Genomic DNA, 9,227 nt, shown 5'->3' on the forward strand with positions numbered 1-9,227 from the left:
TGGGGATGAGGGGGACTGAACCTGAGGGAGTGCGCCTGGGAAGGGACACTGAGGCAGCCGGAGCGCAGACGGGAGGAAGGCAGGGGAGAGCAGAGCTGAGAGAGAAGGGGCAGCTGGGGCATCATGCGCGCGAGGAGGCTCGAGACTAGAGCTAGGGAGCCGGGGCGGAGGGGACGGGAGAGCGGGAGAGCCTGATGGGGATGGAAACTCGAGAGAAAGCCTTGAACAGTCCGTCTAGGCTGGAATGAGAAAAGCCTGGAGGGTAAAGGTTAGGGAGCGAAGAGATAGCAGCGCAGAGCAGGACCTGGGAGGAGGGTCTGGGCAAGGACGGATATTTATCTCAGAAAGGGCAGACGAGAGCTCGGAGGGGATCCAGGGTACAATGGGGACGGCTGTGGGCTGGGGAGGAAGGGTCATCTCGGGTGGGGGTTGGGAGAGGCTGCTGAGCCAGAGTATGTGGAAGGGCGGGGGGAGTGGAGGATCTGGGCACCTGGGAGAGGATGGGAGGGGGAAGAGCTGAGGGGCTGGATAGAGAAGAGACCCAAGCCCATGGCTTCCAGGAGCGCCGGGCTTCCTCTATCCACCCATGAACAGCTCCCTAGTACCCCTCGGACACTCTTCCACTCCATTTATTTCCCGGAGAACTTCTGGGCCCGACTCCAAAGGAGAAGAAGGTTTATTTGGAGGGAGAGGCTGGGGCTGGGCGGATGAGGGCAGGCGCTCGTCAAAGCCAAGGCTCAGTTCGGAAATTCATATTCCCTTTTCGCCCCCTCCCCACCCTCTGTTGGCGTCCCTCCTCCTCGTCTCGGATCTCGCACATCCACGCCCTCAGTTCTGGCTGCCCAGTCCGCGGGAAGACAGGATCGTTTCCTTCTTGAGCCCACACCCTCGCAGCTCCTGGTTATGCAACAGCCGCCTCATTCTTTCCTAAAACAAGGCTCAAGCCTGTGACTAAGTTGAAATTCAGGGGCCCTGGGCAAGAATGTCAGCCAGGGCCTTCCAACTCTTCCTTAGTCCCCAAAGAAGCCCGCATCCTGTGGGGGAGTCCTTTCTCCCACCCTTCCTGAGGTCCAGGGCTATTCAGGATTTTTAGCTGCCAAGTTTGGGGACCTGAGGCAGAGGAGGCCAGAGGTTCACAGGATTAAAGAGTTGGACAGGATCTCCCAGACTGTCCAGTACAACCTCTTCGTTTTACAAAAGAAGAAACTGAGGTTAAATTGCTTGCCGAAGGTCATACAGGCCGGAATGTCAGTGTTCTGACTGCGGACAGTTTTCCCTTTTTGTTCCAACACATGGTCTCCCTGGGCAATTTCACACTGATCTAGAAGTGAGCTCCCCAGACAGCTAGGTTCACTCACTACCAACCCTCCAAACAGCCAGTGCCATCAACCTGGAATCCAGTTCAGTTCATCAACTGGCATCCACTGAAACATCAGCCCTTCCCATCCATCCCTTCTGCTCCCCCAACCTTCTCTGATCCCAGGTGGCCCCCGGGGAGGAAGGAGGGGCCGTGTTCTTGTCCCCGAGCTCTCAATATTATTTATTTCTGTTTTCCGGTGTTCTTGACTCAGACCTTTCCCCCAGGGTTCCAGCTCCACCCTCTGACATTGAGAAAGGGAGAGGCAAAGGAAGTGAGAGGTGGGGTGTGGGGAAGAAATGGCCATGTCCCCTTTGGGATCCCAGCTGTGTCTAAAAATTAAATTTGGTTTTGTTTTGTTTTTTAAATGGAGGGTTTGCCCAGAACCAAAGACTCTGGTTTTACACAGACCTGATTCGGTTCTGGGGATTTGTCACAGAAATTTCTCTTTGGATCTTGCCCACACCTCCCCTACCCTCACCCCCCAAACAGAATTTGGCCCTTTTTTAGGTCGATGTTACAGAGGAAAAGGGCCCTCAGGTTCTACATAGCTTAACAAGACAGATTAGAGGACAGGCTTTATTTCACCATCTGGAAACCAAAAGGGTCCTAGTTTCATTGACTCAGAAGAGAAAGGGGTTATGGAGGTGATCCAGTCTAACCTTTTCATTGTACAGATGAAGAAACTGAGGCTGAGAGAGGTTAAGTGATTTATCCAAGCTAAGAAGTGACTGGTAGGTTGTAACATAAATTCTGTAGACTTCAATCCAGCATTTACATTGTACCTTGGAGCCTTTTCAAGGGCTGACAACCCAAGTCCACAAGTGGTCAAAATGGCCATTCTTTCCTCTCATGTGGACTAGCACCACTACTAGGGATCTATATAATCCTCTGGATTTATAGTACTACCTTAGTGTACCTCTCCACCCTTCCCCAACCCCCAAAAGAAAAAGCACTAATTGTTGCTGGAGGGTCAAACACCCCTTCCTTCTGGTGAGCCCTACCTTCCCAGGACCCAGAGAGTCTTTCAGATTTACAATACAACTCTGGATGGGCCTTCCACAAGTAATAAGAACCCAGAGTTGATAGAAGAGTTGACTCCCAATTTACACAGCTCACACAGCTCACAGAAACAGTGAAGTCAAGGTCTGGGCATTTTGCTGTACAGCATGGCCCCATTCCTTGAAGCATCTTGGCTTTGCCTCAGAATTGGTTCTGTATTCTGTATGTACCAGAAATAACCTGGTATTCCAAGTGATTCAGCAGCTCTGTAACAGCTATAGCATAGGCCCAGAAACAGAGGCCTGGGTAAAACTTCCAAGAGCTGGGGAAATAAAGGATGAGGAAAAGACCAGGAGGAAAAGAAAAGCCTAGAGTTGTCTGGATGGGACAAGACTTGGTCAGGGATGGTTAAAGAATGGGGACATTCAGCAGTGACCACTGTCATTTCACTGTGGCCTCCTTAGGAGCTGAGAGGTTCACTGACCATAAACTATCTCTCAACCCATCCCAATTCCCATTGCTTGTTTGTTTGTTTGTTTTTTTACCAATTATACATAATAACAAATTTCCACATGAGTTTTCCAAAGTTATATGATCCAAATTGTCTTCCCCCCAACCAGAGCTGGCAAACAATTCAATCTGGGTTATACATGTATTATCACCCAAAGCATATTTCCATGTTGTTCATTTTTGTAGGTGAAATCATCTTATAAAACCAAAATCCCCAGACATAAACCCAGAATAAACAAGTGACAAATCTTCTGCTTTCATCTGCATTCTGACTCCAACAGTGCTTTCTCTGGAATTGGAGAGCATTCTTTGACCCAGGTCCCTCAGAATTGTCCTGGATCATTGTATCGCAGAGAGTAGCTAAATCTATCACATTTGATCCTCTCACAATATTTCAGATATTGTGTACAATGTTCTCCTAGTTGTGCTTATTTTATTCTGCATCAGTTCACATAGGTCTTTCCAGCTCTTTCCGAAACCATTTTCTTATAGCACAATGGTATTCCATCATTATCATATGCCACAATTTGTTCAGTCATTTCTCCAATTGAGGGACATCCCTTTAGTTTCCAAGTTTTTGTTACCACAAAAAGAGCTGCTATAAATGTACAAGTAGGTCCTTTCCCACTTTAAAAAAAAAACTATTTGGGATACCAATTTCCATTAAGATTAAAACAATTCAAGAGATTGATTTATGGATAGGAATATCAATTTATTGATTAGACTAACATTATAATCAATAGATTGATAGGTCAGTGGCAAAGCCTGATTGCTGCCCTCCTGGTCTGAGCTCTGTAAGTTCTTGAGCTGGGTTAGGGTCTGAGCTAGAAAAGACTACTTTGCCCTGGATCAGACCACTTTGGGAGCACTGAAAGCTTATAGGTCCTCTGTTTGTCTCTGAGATATAACACAACACCCAGTACTCCCAAGAAAGCAGCGAGAGGACCAGACTAGACTCTCCTTCTAGAAGTATGACAGCCCCTAACATCAAGTATGAAGTCAGGAAAGAGGCTGAAAAAATGGGCAAACAAACAAAAAAGGACCCTACAATAATGAGCTACTGTGGTGGCAGGGATGCTTGAGATACCAACCCAGAAGAGAACGACTCCAAAACACCTACAAGAATTTCCTCAGAGAAAAACATAGCTTGGGTACAAGCTTAACTAGAATTCTTGGAAGAGGCAAAGCAAGAGTTAAAAATTTTTTTGTGTAAAGATATCTTTGAAGAAAACTACCCACCTCTTTTAGACCAGAGGGCAAAGTGGAAATAGAATGATTAAAAAAAAAAACCCAAGGGCAGCTGGGTAGCTCAGTGGAGTGAGAGTCAGGCCTAGAGACAGGAGGTCCTAGGTTCAAACCCAGCCTCAGCCACTTCCCAGCTGTGTGACCCTGGGCAAGTCACTTGACCCCCATTGCCCACCCTTACCACTCTTCCACCTATGAGACAATACACCGAAGTTAAGGGTTTAAAAAAAAAACCCAAAATGAAAATTACCAAAAATATCATAAACTAAAACCAGGGATCCCAGGTCAACGAAAAAAACAAATAGTGAAAAACAGCCAGAAAAAAAGAATTTAAGCACTGAGGAACTATAGCCAGGATGACACATGCCACTCTAATTGCATCCACCATTGTAAAGGAGACAAGAATTTGGATGATCATATTCTAGTAGGTAAAGAAATATAAATGGATTTATAGTCAAGAATAACTTAACTAGCAATACTGAGTATAATACTATGGTGGGGGTGGGGGTGGGGAATGGATTTTGAATGAAATGGGGACTTTAAAGCATTCCTGATGAAAAGGCCAGAGCTATGGAGAAACTTTGAACATAGGCATTAAGAGGAACATAAAAAAATAAACATGTATGAACAATGATAAGGGATTAAACAAGGATAAAGTGTTTATATACAGATTTGGAGAGTCGATACACATGTGACCTCTGAACCTTATCATCAATCAAGGTCCATGGAGGAAGTTCAATTAGACGGGGTATGGGAGTGGTTCTATTATATCTTGATGATGGTGGGGGAAAGAATGGAAAGACGGGGAGAGAAATACACTGGGGATGTGGGAGGAGGGGGAGGAAATGTAGGGAAAATTAGCTCCCATAATCAGAGTACACAAGTATATATATACAAACATACGGGGTACACAAGTATATGTATATATATATATATATATTTTTTTTTTTTTGCTGTGCATTTGTATATATATTTGTACAAATGAGGAGGGTGTGTGGCTGATGCTTAACCTTCATTCTTATGTGAACTAGTCAAAAGAAGGAAGGAAGAAAATACGCATATACAGTTGGGTACAGAAATCCATTTCACTTAACAGGGAACTAAGACAAGGGGAGAAGGGGTAGGGAATGTAAGGGAGGGATTAATCCTAAGCAAACCATCTCCAAGGATGTGCAAAAATATTGATAGCTCTTTTTGAGGTAGCAAAGAATGTGAATGTGAGGGATTGGCTACAAACTGAGGAATGGATGAACATGTGATGGAATATTATTGTGCTGAACTCTTATTGGGGTGTGTATGTGGGAACCAAGATGGTAGAATCATGAGAATCAGCAGGGTGGACTCCCCATCCACTGACTCTTCTAACCCATCGTACTAACTCCTGCTTGTGAGATGATAGACTCAGAATGCAGAAGGAGATACATCCTGTGTTTTGGATGTGGCCAATGTGGGAATTTCTTTCAATTGTCTAGAGTAGTTTGGAGTGTGTTTGCTTTTCTTATGGTGGGAGGCTGAAAGGTCAGAAGAGCCGTGTTCCTATTTTATAGCCAAGCCTCTTCTTTTGTGTCCTCTAGTTCTCTTTTTTAAAAGACTTATTCTAAGGGGATAGGGGAGGTGGGTACCCATGCACTTCACCATCAAATTCAAGTAAACATCCATGAATTTTAACATCATTAAATGAAGGATTCCCAGCTCAAAGGGAGCTAATAGCTGGCCAAAGAGTTTCACACCTTGTTAAAGAAGTATCAATAGTGTCAACAAAGTTCTCAGCATGGGTGAGGAGGACTTTTGTGCCTTATATTTCTGAATTTGCCTGGAATAGTAGGAAAAGTACTAAGATCCAGATTTGATTCCCAGCTCTGCTACTTACTGATTATGTGACCCTGGGTAAGTCATTTCTAACCTTGTTAATCTACAATCTATGACATGAGGGTAATGGTATATATACATTTGAGGCGTCAGTAGCATTTCTGAGAATGGCCCAAACCAGATTAAAATGTAATTGGGATAGCTGTGTGACCCTGGGGAAGGCTCTCAACCCCCACTGCCTAGCCTTTACCACTCTTCTGCCTTGGAACCAATTCTTAATATCAATTCTAAGGCAGAAGGTAACAGTTTTTTTAAGTAAGTAAAAGTATAATAAAACATAGATAATATTAATACGTGGTTTTCTGATTCAATATGTGGTCCACCGGAATCCTTAGGTACAATTTAGTGGTGCTGGTTGTTTCTATATGTGGGTACAACATCCATATCTTGAATTGTCTGATGGGGCCAGTCTTTGGCTTCAGTGATCTGTAGTCAGCTTCCCAGAGTTGATCCTGAAATCTTGTATTTTGACCCTGGGACCTTTTTACCTCTTTCTCTCGTTTTTGTTTTTTTTTTTTTAATAAAAATTAAAAAAAAACATGTTTAATGTCTTTAAGTCAGGGTCATTTCCTATCCACTCTCCAGAATGAGGCTTCCCTAGTGGCAAAGAAAAATAATTCAGCAAAAACATCCAAGACAAAGACCTTGTCTTACAAATATGTACTATTATGTCCCAGTAGCCTTTCACTTTTCCCTATGCAGATATAGTTTTCTTTCAGTGTTTTCTAAACTTCCCCAATGAATGAACTCCAGCATGAAGTCCCATGTGGCCCGGACCATCCTGGTCCTTGATTGTATTTTCTACAGTTTGTTTTCAAGTGTAACTAAGGGATCACCAATGTTTGTCCCCTTGGAGAGCCGTGTGATGGAGACCTGGAGATTCCAGGCTTGGCCTCTCCCCTCTGCAAGAAAGAGGAGAAGAGCAAGAGAAAAAGAGAAAAGCAAGCATGTTAGAGATCTAGTAAGGAGCTCCTGAAAGATATCACAATTCCGTGGGGTGGTAGCAAGGGGGGCTGCTCTTCCCCATCCCCAACATGCCTTAACTGCTTGAACTACAAGAAGGCTAAAGGAAAAGGGAGAGGGGCAGATCTCTGGAGAGCACCAATGTTGCCACCATATTTGGGGGTGAATATGGATGACTAAACCATTCTGAAGTCACCTGGGCTGATGGAGAAACTGTAGTTGTCTGTGTTTGCTGAGAATGACAATGGTCCCTTCTCATTCCCTTCTCTCTTTTCTTTCTTTTAAAAAAATTTAAACCCTTACCTTCCACCCTGAAATCAATACTACGTATTAGATCCAACGCAGAAAGTGGTAAAGGCTGGGCAATGGGGGTTAAGTGACTTGCCCAGGGTCACACAGCTAGGAAGTGTCTGAGGCTAGATTTGAAACCAGAGCCTCCCATCTCTAGGCCTGGCTCTCAATCCACCTAACCACCCATCTGCCCCCTACTCTGCAAGTTCTTGACCTAGGTTAGGGCCTGAGCCAGAATAGACTGCTGCTAGATTCAGTCCTTCTCAGCCACCTGGAAAGCTCTGTTGGTTCATCATGGCAGAATGAGAGGCTCCTCTTTGGTCTGGGTTTCCTGTTTGGTTACTCCTCTACAGGCTATGCCAGATGTTGGCAGTGGAACCCTGTTCTGAAAGTGAGATCTGAGCCCCTCCAGTGATGCTGTTGCTACTGACTTCCTCTTTCCTTCTTCCTCCATGGAGCTTCTTGGTCCTCCCTACCCAGCACCACCACTGCTGCAGGCAGGTCACCTCCTTACTCTGCCCTGGAGCTGTGGCCTGGGCCGGGTAGTCAGTGCCAAAAGTGCTCCTTTTGAAGTGCCCCAGCGTGGGTCTGGAACTTCCTTCTGTGCTGGGCATTGGGTGGACTCTTACCCAATGTTCCTGTCCTGAGCCTGTCCCCAGTGTCTTCAGAACCTTGTCTCCCTATGATGATCTAGGCCAGACAAAAGGATTACTGTGACTTTTTCTGGATTTCTCCATCAAGATATGGTCTGATACATTTTACAGATCTATTTGGAGGAGTTATGTCAGGAAGCTCAATTGTATTGGTCTTTCTTCTCCACCATCTTGGTTCTGCATCCTACCCTCCATTTCTTTTTTGAAAACCCAACGTATTTTTTCATTACTATTCATTTAGGCTCTAAGAGCAGTGTTAACATAAATTTGTGGCGAATCCACAAGCATCATCGGTCTCTATATAGTTTTTAATGAGGTCATGGTCAGCTGCACACACAAATAAAAAAGTAATATGAAATAACTTCATTCTGATCTGCCAGGTTCTGCAGCTGGAGGCTTAAATGAAGAGGTTTTTTTTTTTTGACAGTATATCATTTAACACCCCAAGGGAGATTAAAAAATGAAACCAGATCATCTGTGGATCCTCCTGGACAAAGAATGAACTAACAGGAAGGAAAGGTTTAGTTAAAAGTAGGGAGCCAGAATAATTTCCCTCAAAGATGCTTTAAAGCCACTAGTATTTATGTCTCCTTCCTATTGGCCCATTTTCTGAGGCAAGTTCAAGGAAAGCCTCCCCTGGCAAGGTGAAGATTAGGAAAGGTATAGGAAGAAGTCCTAATGGGAAGAGTTAGGAAAGAATGGCTCCACTCCCATTAGGGTAGGGATCAAAGAAAAGAAGTAAGTACTTGACCTAAGCCAAACACTTTCTACCCCCTAGTCATCCTTACATAAGGAATAAGATAATATAAAAATTCAAAAATAATGCAAAAGAATAATTTTTAATTAACTAATTTAGAATTTTATTATTTGTTTGTTGGTATCTTTTCCCCTCTCTTCCCCATGCCAAAAAAAGTATATATATATACACACACACACACACACACACACACACACACATATATATATCACAAAAAAGTATATATTAACTATATCTTTTGTGTTTTTATTATCAGTTCTTTCAACAGAGTGAGTTATTAGAAGGGAATGTATCTAAAAGAAATCTATCCAGTCCCAGATTAAGTGGCCCTAAAATTTGGAACCCAATTTTTATTTTAAAAATTATTATAGATATCTGATTTTTTATATCACCTCCATTTTGTAATATTTCCCTTCCTCTCCCATAAACCATACCCATCTCATATAACGAAAAATAAAGAGAAAAAAACCCCAGGTCAACAAGATGAACTGATTCGAGTTTGACAACATAGATAATGTTCCACATTGATACTCCCTCATCCTTCTAAAGACAGATGGCAGAGTAAAGGATGCTGTCCCCA

This window comes from Gracilinanus agilis, chromosome 5 (genome assembly GCF_016433145.1).
Source record: "Gracilinanus agilis isolate LMUSP501 chromosome 5, AgileGrace, whole genome shotgun sequence".
NCBI lineage: Eukaryota > Metazoa > Chordata > Mammalia > Didelphimorphia > Didelphidae > Gracilinanus > Gracilinanus agilis.